Raw genomic sequence first — 18,962 nt, 5'->3', positions numbered from 1 at the left:
AAAAAAACCTGCAATGTGTAATCCTAGACAGGATATTGGAACAGAAAAAAAGAAAATGATAGGCAAACTGGTGACATTAAAAAAATGTCTTGGGGCCAGGGATTTAGCTCAGTGGTTCTGCCACCTGGCTCATAAGCGCAAGGACCCAAGTTCGATCCCCGGTACCAAAAAAAAAACTATTATAAAATGTCTTTAGGGGGCCAGGGATTTAGCTCAGTGGTTCTGCCTCCTGCGTCACAAGAAAAAGGTCCCAAGTGTGATCCCCAGAACAACAACGAAGTCTTTAAACCAAAGTGATAGTTATTCATTTTTTCTTTCTCAATTATTTATAATTCATTGATATATTATCTATAATCTGTAACCCCCTTAAAATAAAGATTTAAATTCATTTTCCTTAAAATGATAGTGAAAAGACCTCTAGACCAGAAGTCAAAAATTTAATATCCTATAATACAAAAGCTGATTAATAATTGGTAACACTTTCCTATATAGAAACAGGGCCCAGATTTGGATTTCTATTTCCTTTTATTCTGTTTCCACTGTTGCTACTAAGGTTCAGAGCCTCAGCACCTCTGGACCACTGCCCCACATGTCCCACCATCTCCAGCTTCATCTACTCATCTACTCCCTGACCAGCTATTTCATTGGATTTCTACTTCCTTTCATTTTGTTTGTGCTATTGCTGCTAAAATTCATATTCTTACCACCTCTGGTCCTATTATGTACTCTCACTCACCCTCTGTTCCAGGTAAACAGGACTCCTTTCCATATACTGTAATCACTCTACTCTGTACTCAGCTTTCTCACTGCTTTAACCCTAATATTGCCTCTGGTTGTTTTTTGTTTTTTGCCTCTACCTTGAATGCTTTTCTTCACTATTTCTTCTGGTTGCAAATTGTAACTGTCCTACAAGGAAAAGCCTTACCACCAAGCATGCCATGCCTATAGTCCCACCTACTGAGAAAGCTGAGGCAGGATCCCTTGAGGGTGGAACTTCAACACCAGCCAGGGTAACACAGGGAGACCCTGTTTCTAAACAGAGTGGTGAGGGGAGAAGACAGGGAGAGGGGAGGAGAGAGGGAGGGGGTGGGGGAGAGAGAAAAGAGGAGAGGAACAGGAAAAGAGAGGAGATGAGGAGAAAGAGGGAGAGGGATGAGGAAGAAGGGAAAAGGGGGGTGGGTTAGGGGAAACCCCCTCATCTAAAAGACCCTCTCAGGCCTTCTCTGTAACTTATCCCTTCCTCCCTTCCTCCCTCCCGTCCTTCCTTTCTTCTCACAGTGCTGGAGACTGAACACCCAGTGGCAGTTTACCACTTAGCTACATTCCCCAACCCTTTTTATTTTGAGATAGGATCTCACAAAGTTGTCCAGGCCAGGTTAGAACCTACGATCTTCCTGCCTCAGCCTCCCAAGCAGCTAAAATTACAAGTATGCCCCGGAATGTACTCACTATTATAGACAGCTAAGTTAGGTAGAAATATTCTAGGCAGTCAGAAAAGGCTAGGCCTTCCAAGGAGTCAGTGCAGAGGATGAGAACACACTATAACTGTGCCTGGAGGTGCATGTGTTGAAGACCAGACCTCAAGACAAAGACAGAATGAACAAGCCTACGTGTCTCTCCAAATGATAAGTAATAAATTAAAGATTATACTATAATTGGTATCACCTGGTCCAATAAAGTCTAGATAGACATCAGTCACCCACGTGGGTGATCAGGACCTCCTGATTCATCTCTTCCTAAAAAGGTCCTTGTTCTTTCCATACATATTTGCTATACAGTTTCCCCACTGGATCAGTATTACCTAAGTGGCTATACTTGTAGTTTTATTGGTTGATCATAATTTTAACTATGTTGTACCCACCTCATGATTTTGTTCTATAAAACTTTGAGCATTGAGTTCATTGGCAACCCACTTTCAGGTCCCCTCCTGTCTCTCAGGAGCTACCTCTAGTAAAGTTTCCTACTCTTAACTTCTGTTGTTCCTTAAAATTCATTTTTTTATTTTGGGAAGCACAAACTGAGCATATCTCACATCTAGCCAGCTAGGAGTTATATTATTTCCCCTATATCAACACCACTCAGCTTTCCAATTTATTGCATTCTCTTCTGTGCTCAACGCATGTGGAGCTTAGATTACAATACTTACAGATATTTGAATACATGGACAACAGGATGAATTCCTTAAAAGGCATTTTTTTAAAATTCTACAGAGGTTGAATAGATATTGAGTCACTGAGTTTCACTGAAAGAGCAATTTTTAATGACAGGGATAAGTACCTAGAACAACCAATTCCAACACCCTGATAAATTTTCACCCTAAAAAGACCTGTTTAATTTCTATATATGTATGGCTTGAGAGGCTGCTGACAACTTTTTCTAATGGAGACAACCAGTGGAATCAATATTTGCTTGTGGGTCCATTTCCTTAAAATAAATCTTTCTACAGATAAAAAAAAAAAAAAAGCTTGTGATCCAAGCTTGAAAATAGAGATATAAGCATCTACAACTATTAAAAAGGCCAATCTAGGGCTGGGATTTAGCTCAGTGGTTCCACCGTCTGCCTTGCAAGCACAAGGACCCAAGCTTGATCCCTGGTACCGAAATAAATAAATAAATAAATAAGGCCAATCTAGGGCTGGGATTTAGCTCAGCGGTTCCGCTGCCTGCCTTGCAAGCTCAAGGACCCAAGTTCGATCCCTGGTACCAAAAAAAAAAAAGGCCAGTCTATTTGTTGACTTATGGGCTAGTTACCTTAAATCCTCCACTGAGGAGTTTACTTAACACAAAACAGTTTTTTAAGGGTAAGACTTTGATAACTTCAAGTTATTACATCATGTACAACAGGAAGAACTGTACGCTGGTAAAGGACAGAAAGTCTTATTTTTTATATTACAAGAACTTAGAAAATTGTCACTTATTACTAATTTGTCCAAACCCATTGAAAGGAAAATACAGAAACAAGAAGATATGTTTCATTTTGTTATGACTGACAAACTGTATTAAGTAGTGAGAGGTACAGGCTACCTGCCCCCCCCATAAAGATCCATAGCTGTACAGACAACAGATAATTTTCCAATCTCTGTGGGAGGCAACACAGTGGTAGAAAGAACAGTGGTTAAAACTGCAGCTTTTGCAGGGCCAACCACATTACATAACTTTAGAACTATATCTGTATGGAGACAAAGTAAATTGCACAACTTGGGAACAAGAATTAGTGAAATAGCCAGGTGTCTGTATTCCCAGGACTCAGGAGGCTGAGGCAGGAGGATCGTCACACAACAACAAAAACATAGAAAATGTAGCCCAAAAATAAATTATTTGTTTTGTTTTGTTTTTTTGGTTTTTTGAGACAGGGTCTCACTATGTAGTTGAGACTGACCTGGAACTCACTATGTAGCTCAGGCTGGTCTCAAACTCACAGTGATCCTCCTGCCTCAGCCTCCTGAGTGCTGGGATTACAGGCGTGCACCACCATGCCCAGCTTAAAAAATAAGGTATTCTCACTAAAATCCACCTAAACTATTGTCCTAATTTCTTTACTCTTCATTCCCCTCTAATTCTATTCAATAGGGCCAAAAGCAAACTAATCAATCACATTTAGCTCAGAAACCTCCAGTGACAAAATACAATCTGAACTCCTCAATTTTTATGGCCTTCAATAATCTTTTTCCATGCAAAATTATAAACTCAACTGCCACACTCTTCTTAAAACACTCAAAAAGATTTGTTTTGTGTACATGCCCATCATTTTGCTAAGTAAGGAGTGTTCCCCTTTTTTCTACTATCTCCCCAGTCCTCTCTAATACTAGCAATCCCTTCTACTCAGTGTGAAAATGGCAGTGGTGGAGATAATGACATCTGTAGTCACACCTTATCAGGAAGGAATATTCTTTTCTAAAGGATTATCTTTGTATCAATCTCAGGTACCAAAAAAAAGGCATTATCTTTTAAAATACCACTTCCCATCAGGTGAGCCTCCCAGGAACTTCATTTATCAGTACTTACCAGTATATCGGACAATTATTAACATACAGTGTAAAAAGTTACACTGCCTAACATTCAACAGACACCATAATACAGTACTTTTTAAAAGAATAAATGAAGCTGGTCCTGATGGAGCACACCAGTCATGTATGTCTACACTCTGGGAGGCTGAAGCAGAAGGATCACAAATTAAAACCTAGCCTGGGTAACTTAGCAAGACACTGTCTCAACATGAAAAATAAAAAATGAGCTGTAGATGTAGCTCAGTATGAAGGCCCTGGGTTCAATCCCCAGAAAGAGAGAAAGAAAGAAAGCAGCAGGGAATGGTGGCACATGTCGGTCATCTCAGCACTTGGGAGGCTGAGACAAGGTCACTGGGAGTTGGAGGGCAGCCTGGCCGACCTGGTGAGATCCCCATCTCAAAAAAAAGTGAAAAAAAAAAATTTTTAAAAAAGGAAGGAAGAAAGAATTGCGAAACAAACCTCATTTTTTTTTCAATTGAGATAAATTAAAGGTATGACTAATCAGCCCTCTAGCTCTTCCCTGAACCTCCTGCCTAAATCATATCACACTTAAATCATACCTTGTTTCTAAAAGATATATTAAAGATACTCTACTAACAAAACACAAAAAGAAAGACACCATACTTAAGGTGAGTAGGATAACACAATATTTCTGCTTATCCATACTACCAATAGTAGCAAAGTAGGAGTAACAAGTTAAAGGAAGAGTTTAAACAGAAATTTATTAGGCCCATGGAGAGCAAAATGATATCCATGAGTTATATAACTCTGCCCTATAAAGCCCCCTGGTTCAATAACTTAGTACTAGATTTTCTTTTCATAATTTTTTAAATCACTAAAGGAATGCTTTTTTAATTTAAATATTTGATTGCAACTATGCATCATTTTAAAATTGTTATAAACACACCAATACTCAAATTAATTCAGCACAAATAATAATGACTATCAACAAGAGGAAAATAGGAAAGGAAGCCAATGACAGCACCAGCTTGACTCATTTCTGTTGAGAGAACACTGGTACTGAATGGCACAAGCAACCCCAGTGTGAGAGAGCAAGCACATGACTGGGAAGGTGACACCAGACTGAGAGGACACCAGAAAAGCATGGGGTGGGTAGTGTCCCCACAGTGGGAGCAATGAAGGCAGCGGGTGGAGAGATGATCAGTGATCCAGGGAAATCTACCAACCTCCCAAGGTTGAGATTACAGAAAAGCACCACCACCCAGCTAAACTCTTAATTTTGAGCCAATTCAAATCCTAGCTCTACCACTCAAAACTAAGTGACCTTAAGCACATTACTGAGCTTCTCTTGCTCTTTCAGCTATAAAGTCTTAATAACAGTAGCTACCAATTAGTGAACATTGCTGGACACATGGTATGTTTTTTAGTTCTTATAACTAACAGCTAAGTAATAATAATTATCCTCACATTCCAGAAAAGAAGGAAAACACGAAGTTCTTTCTCCCTGTGTATGACTGTTTCCCAGGTGGACAATACTACCTATCTGGCAGAGGACGTGCCGTAGGACCCAGCCCTTACTTCACAGTAGAAGCTCAGGAAATTATTACCACACAAGTGGCAAACTCCATGTAAATAAGTGACTATCAGAACAGCAATAAAATCCAAAGACAAATTTTCCCTTATATTGTTAATAATGTTTCTAGAGCACCTAAGGCTCATCTCTCTAACTGCTTGAAATACCAAAATATCAAATACACAAAGACAGTTTCTTAGTTGAAGATCAAAGCATACAACTCAAAGAAATAGAAAGCCCATTATGCAACATTCTACACAGCAAGACCCTGTCTTAAAAAAAAAATTTTTTTACTTTCAAGAGGACTATAGACTTCACACCTCAAGGGAGCTAGTACTAATGAATACAACTTATTTCCCAAATATAATTCCCAGAAACATCTGTTACCCTGAAATACTCAGAAGCCACTTCCCAGAATTGACAACATATTGCCAAAAATCTTAATGAATTTTGCCAACAGCATTCTGGTGACAGTATAAAAGAATAACTCTGATACTGTAGAGTAAATGCTACTTCCCAAATTAGCCACAAAATAGGCTATTGTTTCTTTAACCAGTATATTATACTGAAAAATAAGTATAAAGAAATATAGCCTTGTCACAGTCTTAAAGGTTTCAAGGAAATTTAAAATACTAAACTCACAACATTTGCCTTTAATTCTAACAAGTTCAAGAAAATCTACGAGGATTTTTTTAAATGGAAAAAACAAAATTCCAAAATTTCACAACTGAAAGAGGAGGAAAAAGCAGACACAACGCTTATCATAAAAGCTGTTTTTTCTCCTGGAAATTAGACTCCTAAAATCTCAAATTCAAAATGTAAATTATTGCTATTAAAAGAAACACTTACACTGATTGATAATCATCTACCCAGTTTTAACGCTATGCTACCGATACTTACCAGACAGCACAATCAACACCAGCAAAAGACTTCAAGCAATTGCAAGGGTAATTGTGGAGCAAAAGATACGTATTGAGGGAGGAGACAACTGCAACAAGCAACAATGGGAAGTTGTTAATCTAAACCACAAAGGCTTCCCAGGGAACTGGGTATCAGGGAGAAGACAATTCTTTTTGCCAAGGAACTCAGCACAAATCATCATAAAGCTAAAAAGGTGGAGCTTCCAATTAAATGCAAACAAAGTAAGCTGAAGAAATTAACCAAAACTAACTTGAAAGGACACATCAGACTTTACTAAAGGCTTAAGAAAAACAATTATGAGGCTGTTTCCTCCAAGGACATTCCTGATCACAAAGGTCACCAAACAAAGTTTGCAGGGTGACAGCTGCTTCCAAAGGACGAGCGCTTAAAAATACTTTCCACTACAGTCAAAAGGAGTGCTAAGTGTCTTCTGTAGTGCTTTAGAGATTAACAAAATAATGTTATGGTTTCATTCTGTTTCAGAATTCTAAAGACTACATGAACTTAAATCATTTTAATATGCAAAACTGTCTTAAACATTAAAATAGGCTACACTAAACCAGGGTGTATGATGGAGCACACCTTTAATCCCAACTCCTCAGGAGGCTGAGGAAGGAGGATTGTGAGTTCAAGCCCAATCTGAACTATAGAGCAAAACCCTGTCTCAAAAAAAAAAAAAAAAAGAATCTCAAGAGAAATATATTCATTGCAAAAATAAAACTAGAATACTAGAACAGGAAAGGCAGAAAGAAAACTAAAAGTTTGTGCTATGTGAGTATCAAATTGCCCATAGGAAAAAATTTTAGAGGCCTAATTTCTAAGTCATGAGGGAAAGTCACATACATGATTTTTATTTTTGGTACCAGAGATCGAACTCAGGACCTTTCACTTGCCAGGCAGGTAGAACCACTGAGCTAAATCCCTGGCCCTACATGGTTTTTATTTAAATGTACAGAAATTCTAGTTGGATAACTTAGATACAATAGCACTTTGTAAAGCTGTGTTTCAACAAAAGCAATTAAGTTATATTTTTCAAGTACTTTAGAGGAAATATGTAACACCATCATTCATTTGCCCACCTTTGACCACAATATATAAAAGGCCACTGAAAAAATATAAATATTATCGGCAGGAAAGAACTTGAATCTAAGACTTGAACAAAATTATCAAGTAAAATTCTCAAGTGAAGAAGAAAATAGAAGAGCCAAGGCTGAAAGTCCTTTTTGGTTAGATCCACTAGTAAGCAGGATAGGGTACAACAGAATGTTCGGTTTAATGAAGGAATGTTTCACTTCTCTCAAAAGTCAAAAAAGACCGCCAGAGGTTTAGCTCAGTGGTTCAGCGCCTGCCTCACAAACATAAGGACCCAAGTTTGGTCCCCAGTACCAAAAAAAAGAAAAAAAAAAGTCAAAAAAGAATGTCAACAGATCAAATTATAACAGGTTTACTTATAGATCTAATTGTATTTTATCTCTGATTTATGAATCTGGATAGCCTCCATTCTACAAAATAGAAATAAGAGAGCTGGGGTTGTATGTAACTTATGGTAGAGCACTTACTTACCACATGCAAGGCCCTGGGTTCTATCACAAAATGAACATCGGTTCCAGGTGGCCAATTGTAAAAGAGTGAGTTTTTTAAAGTGAAAACAAAGAAACAGAAAATATGAAAAAAATGATTGGTTGGACATGGGATTTAGCTCAGTGGTGCTACCACCAGCTTCGCAAGCACAAGGTCCAGAATACGACACCCCATACCAAAAAAAAAAAAAAGAAAAGAAAGATTGGTTACCATAGGTTGAGACAGGACAAGAAGGAGCTGGTGCTCCCCGAGAGGTATTTTATATTTTTTTTCTTCCGTGGTGTCAACACCTGGCAGCAGGCTAAATTGAGCAAAAGAACTCTTAGCTGCTTCGTAACAAGGTTATTTAGGGTTACCTTTTTATAAAGGTTAAAAAGACCTTTAACTACACTGACTCACACAGACTGCAATTTCCTGTTTTCAAAAACAATGGTCTCTTTTCTTAAAATTTCACTGGATTCTACAGCATTTAGCATGAGGGACTCCATTTTGGATTGGTATGGTCTGCTGCAGATTAGTATGGGAACTCAATTCAACACAATGCGCTTCTATAATCTTGTTTAGCAAAAGTAACACAGGACTTAAGAAAAACTAAGGCACTGCTGGGCATGGTGGCGCACGCCAGTAATCCCAGCACTCTGGAGGCTGAGGCAGGAGGATCACTGTGAGTTCGAGACAAGCCTGGGCTACATAGTGAGTTCCAGGTCAGTCTCAACTACAGAGTGACACCCTGTCTCAAAAAAAGAAAAAGAAAAACTAAGGCACCAAAACCATTTTTCGTTGTTTTACTATGCCTGAGATGCTAATAATGTCATAGATGCAAATATTGAGTGACTCCAGAATAGAAGTGTAAGACTTGAATAGGCTAAAGTGACTCCATGCTAATAGACCAGACTGTGCTTCTTCATATGCTAATTGCTACCTTGGTTAACAGCCCGCCCAGGGGCAAATGGTTTGACAAAAGGTGACCCTAGAACATTTCCTGCATAAGATAAGCAATGTGTTTGCAGTCTTGTTCTGTGAATTCCCTGACTCTTTGTTTAGACAAACCTTATAAGAAGTACCTCAGCCCCTGAGCAGTTGCCTCTATCGTATGAATTAACCAATCCGCAAATAGCCTCATATGAATTAACCAATCCGCAAATCTGCTTCTGTAAAGCCCGCTTTCCCGCTCTTCAAACTATATATAAGCAAGATCATCCTTGGCGGGGCGCTTCTCTTGTCTTCGGACATTAGAGACGCCCGTGGCCCACGCAATAAAACCTCTGCATCTTGCATCCGTACGGTCTCGGCTGGTCATTGGGGGAAGGTGCGTCGAGTCGGACCTTACAGAAGCAAATTAGAAAATAAAAGGCTCTCAATTACAGTAGTGAAGAGTTATAGTAAGGAAATCTGGGGACTTTTAAATAAACTATGGAGGTTCAAGAGTGAGAAGGGGCCGAGAAAAGACTGTTGCAGGGTGGGGGCAGTGAGACTGGAGATTGAACCCCAAGCTTTGCTCATGCTAGGTAAATGTTCTGCACTTAGCTACAACCCCAGATCTTTTATATTTTATTTTGAGACAGTCTTGCTAAATTGCCCAGGCTAGTTTCAGACTTGTGATCCTGCTATCCCAGCTTCCTGAGGAGGTGGGATTACAACATGCAACACCAGGCCTACCTAAGAGACTGCTTCATACCAAGTGGAAGCTCTTAGAACATCAATATTTAATCTCTGAGTTCTACACTCACAGGCAGAAAAACTGTAACAGTTTTTAAACTGGGGCTCTGGAAAATGAAATTTAGGAATGGACATAATCTAATAACAAAGAAACCAAAAGAAAATATACTAGCCCTTGGTTCTACATTGTAACAAAAAATACTGTATAACCAAGACCTGTCATGTAAAGGTACAAGATCCCAATAATGAATGTAACTGTACTGTATACCTAAAATGTACCAATAAACTCAATGAGGAAAAAAACAAAGAAAAAATACTGCATAAATCACTGGAAAACAGTCAAAACCATATAACTATTTTCACTCTAGTTTAAATTCATTTATTCAAATTATTTAAATTCATTCATTATATCTTCTACTGTTCCTAAAATGGACCAAAATAGCATTATGTCATTTTGAGTATTAACCAACATATCTCTAAAACAAGCGCTTAAAAAAATGTCTTCAACTAGTGACTACCTAAGAGGCTGAAGCAGGAAGATCACTTGAGGCCAGCCTGGGTACCACAGTGAGACCCCCATAACTTTAAAACCAAATGTCTTTGGGCACAGGATTTAGCTCAATGGTGCCACCGCCTGCCTTGCAAGTGCAAGGGCCCGAGTTCGATCTCTGGTATCCAAAAAAAAATGTCTTCAACTACAATGAAAATTCCTAGAGAGCAGGAAGAATGTGACATAACTCTCAAGTGTATCACAGGATCACCTAAATGTTTGTCTCACAGAAACCAGTAAAAAAAGATGAATCTCTCATTGGTTTTTAAACATTAAACCTATAAATTTAAGGCATAATAAAGAGAGCTAAGAAAAAGAGGAAAATAGAGAGAGGAAACCTACCATATATTGAGTACCAGTAAAAAAAATTATATTGGTAGCCTTGTAATAGGAACTTAGAGGCTGCTTTGGCTAAAAGCACTGACTTTTTACTGGTTTCAGGGGTAATTCCTGCAATACCATCTACATGAGAGTGAGGCAAGAAGATTACCAGTTCAAGGCCAGTTTGGACATCTTCCTAAGACCCTCTGTGAAATAAAACAGGGCTGGGGACTTAGCTCAGTGGTTCCACTGCCTGCCTTGCAAGCGCAAGGTGCTGAGCTTGATCTCTGGTACCCAAAAAAAAGAAAAAAAAAAAAAAACAGTCTGGTGGCACATTCTTGTAATTCCAGGATTCTGGGAGGCTGAGGCAGGAGGATCACAAGTTGAAGCCTAGCCTGGGCTACATAGCCAGGCCCTGTCTCAAAATAAATAAACAAACAAAATAAAATGCAGCTCAGTGATACAATGCTTGCCTAGTAAATAGGAGACCCCGGGTTCAATCTTCAATACCAGGCCAAAAAAAAAAAAAAAAAAAAAAAAGTTGTTAGCCCTAAATTTACCTTCCCTCTTTCAAGCCTGAAAACACAAAAAGAAGAACAACTTAAGTTTTGTTTTCTTTTTGTTTTTTTGAGACAGGCTCTCCCTGAGTAGTTCAGACTGGCCTTCAACTCACTGTGTAGATCTGGCTGGCTTCAAACTTGTGGTGATCCTTCTGCCTCAGCCTCCTGAGTGCTGAGATTATAGGTGTGTACAACCTCACCCAGCACTAAAACATTTTTAAAATCCCAGAAACAACAGGTCACTCCATGATACAAAATAAGACTGCTCGCTCAAATTGGAATAATCACCTTCTGAAAGAACCAAATCCACCCACCCCCCAGCAATAAGGATTTCCCCCAGTCCCAGCAGAACATCACAAAACCAGACCTGAAATAATGATCAACAAGACCAGAGTTTGACCAAGACTGCTTGCTTAAATAATTCACACCCTCAATGTTTGTCCTTCCTCTATTTATCAAAACCCCAAGGAAGGGCTCAGGATGCTGGTGTCCCGTTTCTTCCCAATGTGGACACACAAAATAAATGCTCTTCTTGTTCCACCGCGACTTCCTTTCTCAAATATAACTCTCAAGGTGGCAGATGGCTGAATCCAGTCTGTTGGGACACCCCCAGAGTGAGGTCTTTTGTCTGGGACTTCTGCTGTTGCTTTTTTAATAGACTCCAGAACACGTAAGTTCAAAAAGATCCCATTTGCATTTTCATCATGCAACACAGTTTTAATCTGTTACTACCTGAGAAAGCCACTGAGGACGCATTTTACATGAAACACCTCCCTCCAATTTTCTCAGACCATTTCTGGTCCCTGGTCCTATAATTTTGTCATTATCACCTACTCTCTATTCCATTCTTATTCTCTTTTTTTGGTAGCAGGCATCGAAGTTAGGACCTTGCAATTGCGAGGTAGGCCCAGTGCCACTGAGCTAAATCCCTGGCCCTCCATTCTTATTCTTTTGGTTGGTTTGTTTTTGGTACAGGGTGCAAGGATCAAACTCTGGTCCTGCAGTGGCACTACTGAGCTAAATCCTCTGCCCTAATTCCTGTAACTTTTTCTAAATGTCCTCAAGCTGCTTCTCCCCACATTCATTTCTACAACTTTCTTCTAGTCCTTTCTCCAAATCTGTGAATATCTGGAGAATATGCAGGAGAATAGTAAGAAACAAAAGAAGTAGAAGTAGAATTAGAATGTATTATGTACAGGTACTAACTCCCCACAATGAATGTAATCATTTCGTATTATGGGCATGCAAAAAAAAAAAAAAAAGTAAAAGACAAAAGGTGATAGTACCTAAAGTCCAGGATGGCTATCAAGTGAATGAGGACAAATCAGAAACAATGCAATGTGAAGCCAGGTGTGGTGTTACATGCCTGTAGTCCTAACACTTTAGAGGCTGAGGCAGGAGGATTGCTATGAGCTCAAGGCCAGTCTGAGTACACAGCAAAACCCTGTCTCAACTCTCTACCCACAAAAAGAAACAATACAAAGAGCAATTCACTTTAAGTTCTGCAAATTCATCCCTTTGCCATTAAAATAAATACATATGATGGGCCAAGGATTTAGCTCAGTGGCACCATGCCTGCCTTGCAAGTGCAAAGTCCTAAGTTCAATCCCCAGTACCTCAAAAAAAATGATGAGAGAAGATCCTAAAGGCAAAAGCTACTCCTTCAAAAGTCTTCCCCAAATGGGAAGAAAATGTTCAAAGAGGAAGGGGAATAAGGGAGGAGGAAGGGAAAAATGAAGAAAGGGACAAGGAAAAAAAGGAGAAAAATAGAAGGATAAAATAGAAACAATACAAAGGGAGCAAAGAGGGCTTGAGGGGAAGGGGAATGGGAAAAAAAGAGGTGGGATGCAAATTGCCTACAATGAGCATTATCATGATATGTCTAAAATATACCAATAAAGATTTTGCTAAAAAAAATAATAAATTATTAATGGCATTTAAAAAAAAGTCTTCCCAAGAATTAAACTCAGCCTAGAGCCAGGGATTTAGCTCAGTGGTTCCACCACCTGCCTTGCAAGTAAATGCAAGGTCCCAAGTTTGATCCCCAGTACCAAAAACAAACAAACAAAGAAACAAACCAGCCTGGTTTAGTTACATGCCTATTAATTCCAGCTATCCCTGAGGCAGCAACAGAGGTTCAAGACCAGCCTGGGCAATTTATTTAGACCCTATATCAAAAGAAAAAAGAAAAGGAATCAAATTGAACCTACAGTAGTGGCAAACTACCAGCATAATAACATATATATCTATATATACAGATAGATAGATTTTTTTTTTTTTTGGTACCAGGGATCAAACTCAGGACCTTGTGCTTGCGAGGCAGGCAGTGACACCACTAAGCTAAATCCCCAGCCCAGTAACTTATATTTTTGGCTATACTATTTCCACAATAATTTTTGTCTTCTCTGTAGCAAGAGCCTCTGAGATTTCTGCCATACTTCAGCAAACTTCAATCCATTTTTGGTAGAGATACTAACAATATATTTACATGCATATACTATGCTTCCCCCTGCATTTTACTGCACCTTACGAATCACATAACCAGCCAGGCATGATGGTGCACAACTGTAATCCTAGCTCTCAGGTAGCTGAGGCAGGAGGATCACCACAAGTTTGAGGCCAACCTGGACTACAGAGTGAATAGTGAGTTCAAGGCCCTGTCTCAAAAAAAGAATGAATGAATGAAGCAAGCCTACACTCTAAACTCTAATCATGAGAAATATAGCCAAAAAAACTTTTTTTCCTCTTCAGTACCAGTGATTGAACTCAGGACCTTGCTCTTACCAGGCAGGCATGATGCCACTGAGCTACATACCCAGCCCAAACAAATTCTAATAGAAACAAAACCTAGCCGGGAATGGTAGTACGTGCCTGTAGTCCCAGGACTCAGGAAGTTGAGGGAAGACTGCTGTGAGTTCAAGGCCAGCCTAGGCTACACAGTGAGTTCTAGGCCAGCCTGAACTACATAGCATGACCTTGCCTCAAAAATCCAAAAGATAAAATAAAATAAAGGGCTGGGGATATAGCTCAGTGCAAAGGTCCTGGGTTCAATCCCCAGTATATAAAATGTTGGAGCCGGGGATTTAGCTCAGTGATTCTGCCACCTGTCTCGTAAGCACAAGGACCTGAGATCAATCACCGATTTAGCACAGTGGTTTGGCTGCCTAAATCACAAGTGCAAGATTCTGAGTTTGATCCCTAGTCCAAAAAAAAATCTAAAATGTTGGGAATAAGCATCTATAGGGATAGAAAGTGGACTAGCAGTGTGTCTAGGATGAGAAGGGATACGAAGTGAAGGAATGACTACTAATGAGTACATTTCTTCTAGTGATAAAAATGTTCAAAAAGTGTGGTGGCAGCTGCTTAATGCTGTGGATATGTTAAAAGCACCAAATTACCCAGGTGTGGGAGTAAACACTTATAATTCTAGCACTCTCAGAAGCTGAGGCAGGAGTATCATAAATTCAGTCTCAGCCTGGGTAATCTGGTGATTTAGTGATTCACTGTCTCAAAATTTAAAAAGCGCTGAGGATACAGCTCATTCCAAAAGTCCTAGATTCAATTCCCATTATTTTAAAAATTTGAAATTTACTCTGAATTGGTGAACTGTTCAGTGTATGAATCATATCTCAATAAAGCTATTACTTTTAAAAATCACAGTTCCTATTTTGCAAAATAAGGACACTCTTTGTTTCATGTTTGTTTAAATTAAATCCCTATAAACAACAGCAGCTGCCTCCTGATAAACCTGAGTGGCTTCAAATGCTTGGCAAACAACTTCTACGTGTGTGAAAGAGATTTTAATAATAGGGGATTTTGGGGTTTTGGGTTTTTGTTTGTTTGTTTTTTTGGGGGGCTACCAGAGACCTTGCTCTTTTTGGTATTCTTTTTTGGTACTCAGGACCTTGCTCTCTTGCAAGGAAAGCAGCAAAACCACTGAGCTAAATCCCCGGCCCTTAGTAATAGTTTTGAAAGAATACATGAGAAAGAAAATTGATGTTAGTCCATTCTTACTCCCTAAGTCTTCCCTTATTGGGAATTGAACCCAGGTCCTTACCACTAAGCTAAATCCCCAGGCTTTTTTTTTTTGAGACAGAGTCTTATTAAATTAGTAAATTACCCAGACTGGCTGGGCTCTAACTTGTGAACCTCCTCCATCAGCCTCCCAGAGTGGTGGGATTTCAGTGGACTGGCTTTCATTCTTATCCTTTTGACATTGTCATTAAATCAGGACAGAGTGCCAGGGATTTAGCTCAGTGCTGCTGCCACCTCCTTGAAAGCACAAGGTCGAGTTAGATCCCTCGTGCCCCCCCCAAAATCAGGACAGAATGTAATCACTGTTTTCATAGTCATGAAGTCAACATCATTTATCCACAGTATTGAAAAAAAAAGTCAATACCAATATTAATTATTACACAGATGTGCACTGGAGCTAGAGAAAAATAATAAGCCCTACCCGAAACAAAGCTGAAAATGGCCAGGGATTTAGCTCAGTGGCACTGTGCCTGCCTCATAAGTATAAGGTCCCGGGTTCAATCCCCAGTAGGAAAAAAAAATTTTTTTTGTTTCTGTTTTTGTTTTTTGAGACAGGGTCTCACCATGTAGTTCAGATTACTCTGGAATTCGCTGTATAGCCCAGGCTGGTCTGGAACTCACAGTGATCCTTCTGCCTCAGCCTCCTGAATGCTGTAATTATAGGCATGCACCACCATGCCTGGCCTGGAAAAATTTTTTTTAAAAACTGAAAGTGTGAAGCTGGGCATGGTGGCGCATGCCTGTAAGTAATCCCAGCACTCTTGGGAGGCTGAGGCAGGAGGATTGCTGTAAGTTTGAGACCAGCCTGTGCTACATGGTGAGTTCCAGGTCAGTCTCAACTACATAGTGAGACCCTGCCTCAAAAAAAATAAACCAGAAAAAAAAAAGCTAAAAGTGCACTGAAATGGTATAGCAACAAAATTCAAATTATAGTTTTGTGTCTGGGTGGAAAGAGTCACTGGACAGGCAGGCTGAAGTAATGCTTGACAGACACACCCTGTACTAAACAATCACAGACATTCTCCCACATGTCTGTAGAAATCCTTCCTCTTGCTGATTGGGCATATTTCCCTAGAGCACTCATTCAGAAACCAAACTAAAACCATCTGTTTAAAAAAATAGATAAGTAAATAAAAATAAAACCATCTTTATGATAAACAATTTGACCATATTTAGCGTTGCAGAAAATAACAGAGCTAAAGAACCTTTGAGTAAAGGAGTAAGAAGGAAAAAGAATGAATGGGCAGCCATTTACCTTCATTAAAGAGACTGAAGCACATCTCCTGGGGTGGTGATATGAATGAGGAACAAGAGAAAAGGGAGAAATGCCAAGTTTGGTGGCCTATAATCCCAGCACTGTGGGAGGCTAAGGCAGGAAGACTGCCAAATTTGAGCCCAATAAAAAAATTTTAAAAGGCCAGGTATATTCTCAGAGTAAAGACCTTGAGTTCAATTTCCAAAACCACATTTAAAAAAACAGAGTGCCATATTAGTAATTTATTCACTTTTTCCCCCCCCTGTTCTTGGAAGTGAAGCCAGGGTCTCACACATACTAGGTAAGCTCTCTACCACTGAGTTACGTTCTAAGCCTCATATTAATGATTTGAAATAGGAAATTAGCCATATGTCTCAAATTTTCCTGTTTTTTGTTTTGTTTTTTGTTTTTGTTTTTGTTTTTGCAGTACCAATCCCCAGCCCTCTTTTTATTGAATAAGCAAGTAATTTAAATAGGCAATTGATAAAGAAAAAATAGATGACTTCAAGGTAGGAAAAATATCCTACTTCACTCAAAATAAATACAATCATTAGTGAAAAAGGTAAGAAATGCAAAAGGAACCTAAATATAATTTTTATTTTTGGTACCGGGGATTGAACTTGGGACCTTGCACTTGAGAGGCAGGTATCTGCACCACTAAGCTAAATCCCCAGCCCAGGCTAAATATCATTTAAATTTCTTTTATTGCCAAATATTTAAAAGCTGGATAAAATTAGTACAGGTGAATATAGAAAGAAATGGAAATTCTCATTTACTCTTGCCAGGAATATAAATTTGATAATATTTCTCAATTTCAAGTACTTATACCTTTATTTCAGCAATTTAGCATCTAGGAATTTACCCTGAATATAACCATATACAAGCTTGTGGAGTCAAATCACAATGTTTATAGTTGTACTATTTGTAAAAATTAAAAACTGGACGCAATCTAAATGCCCATCCATAGGAACCTGGTTAAATATAGTAAATCCCAGTCTGGATATGTATAGATAAATTAACAATTTCTGGAACTTACTTCAAAATAACCATGAGTTGGGTGGAAAGAATGTGACTGAAAGGGGGAATATAGGTGAAGTAAAATTTCATCATATATGCTAATTTATAAATATGGTTATGGGTACCTAGGTTTTATTATATTCTTCAGTTTTTTTAAGAGACAAGTTTCCTTTATAGTCCAGGCTAGCCTTGAATATGCCATTCTCCCGCTTCCTGAGAGATGGGATTAGAGGGATGTACCACCACATTTGGCTGCTTCTTTTTAGGTTAAGTCTGAAATTTTCCAGGATAAAAACATAAAGGGCCAGGGATTTAGCTCAGTAGCACTGTGCCTGTCTCACAAGTGCAAGGCCCTGAGTTCAATGCCTGGTACCAAAAAGCAAGTAAGCAAGCAAGCAAGCTGGGTGCAGTGGCACATATTTGCTTTCCTAGTATTCTTTAGGAGGCTCACTAGTTCAAGTACACCCTGGGTAACTTATCTAGGCCTTGTCTCACAAACAAAAAACAGGGCTGGGGGCTGGGGATTTAGCTCAGTGGTTCCACCACCTGCCTCACAAGCACAAGGACCGAAGTTCAATCCCCAGTACAAAAAAAAAAAACAGGGCCAGGAATTTAGCTCGGTGGTTCTGCCGCCTCACTCACAAACACAGGGTCCGGAGTTCAAGACTGAGGATATAGCTTGTGCAAAGGGCCTAAAGATCAAAGTCAGGACCTTGCACTTGCCAGGCAGTCGGGGTGCCATTGAGCTGCATTCCTGGCCCACCACAAACTGATTAATTAAAAACATAAAAGATACAAATGTATGCAACAACCTCATTAAAAAAAGTAATAGAGAAAAGTACTGATACAAAGTAACTCTGGAAATGATGGTTAAGACTAAAGTACAAAAAAAAAAAAAAGACAAGGAACTACATATCAATACTGTAGTTTACCTAATAAAACAATTTCCCACAAATGCATAAATTTTATAAAACCACTATGCATATAAATGTATAAGTGGGTAAATGCATAAAGGATAAATGTAAAAAGGCACCCTGAATAGAAGCTAGAACACAAAAAGAATATTTTAACCATGAAACAGGAATGGCTGTACAAGCCCGGAAACCCAGCACTCTACGAGAATGAGGCAGAAAGGTCCTCAAGTTAAAGCCCAATCTGAGCAACTTAGCAATTTTGCAAGACCCTGTCTCAAAATTTAAAAGAAAGAAAAGAAAATTAAAAAGAGATAGGGATGTAGTTCCCCAGTAAACCCTCCCCTGCAAAAAAAAAGCGGGGGAGCCAGATTAGGGCTGGGGCAAACTGCACACCTAACTGAGCAAAATGAGTCAAAAGTCAAATTGAATGAAATGTTTCCTAAAATAAGAAGACAAGTGCAAAACACAGGACCTAAAATGACTCCTTGGCTCCTGAGCGTTATACACAGAACTAATCAGAATGTAATATTCTCAGTTCTTCATCTGAATCTGGTCCTGTTTGTAGTACCAATCAGAAGATGTAAAAAAAAAAAAAAAAAAAAAAAAAA

At 39.0% G+C, this 18,962-nt stretch overlaps 1 protein-coding gene across 11 annotated transcripts in view; it reads right to left on the bottom strand.

Annotated features, from left to right (window-relative positions):
• Window positions 1-18,962, bottom strand: part of Usp54 (ubiquitin specific peptidase 54) — a 117,461-nt gene that overhangs the window by 80,061 nt on the left and 18,438 nt on the right. The window contains exon 1 of one of the 11 annotated variants that reach the window (XM_033766528.1): window positions 6,442-6,597. The exons of the other annotated variants lie outside the window; for them this stretch is intronic. The gene's annotated coding sequence lies outside the window, so the exon portion shown is untranslated. Of the gene's footprint in view, window positions 1-6,441; window positions 6,598-18,962 lie in introns of those variants that run through there. 11 annotated transcript variants of the gene reach the window in all.

This window comes from Fukomys damarensis, unplaced genomic scaffold (assembly GCF_012274545.1).
Source record: "Fukomys damarensis isolate Sample0158 unplaced genomic scaffold, DMR_v1.0_HiC HiC_scaffold_20, whole genome shotgun sequence".
NCBI classification, from domain to species: domain Eukaryota; kingdom Metazoa; phylum Chordata; class Mammalia; order Rodentia; family Bathyergidae; genus Fukomys; species Fukomys damarensis.
The sequence above is the reverse complement of the archived record's forward strand: the minus strand, read 5'-3'. Positions and strand labels throughout refer to the sequence as shown.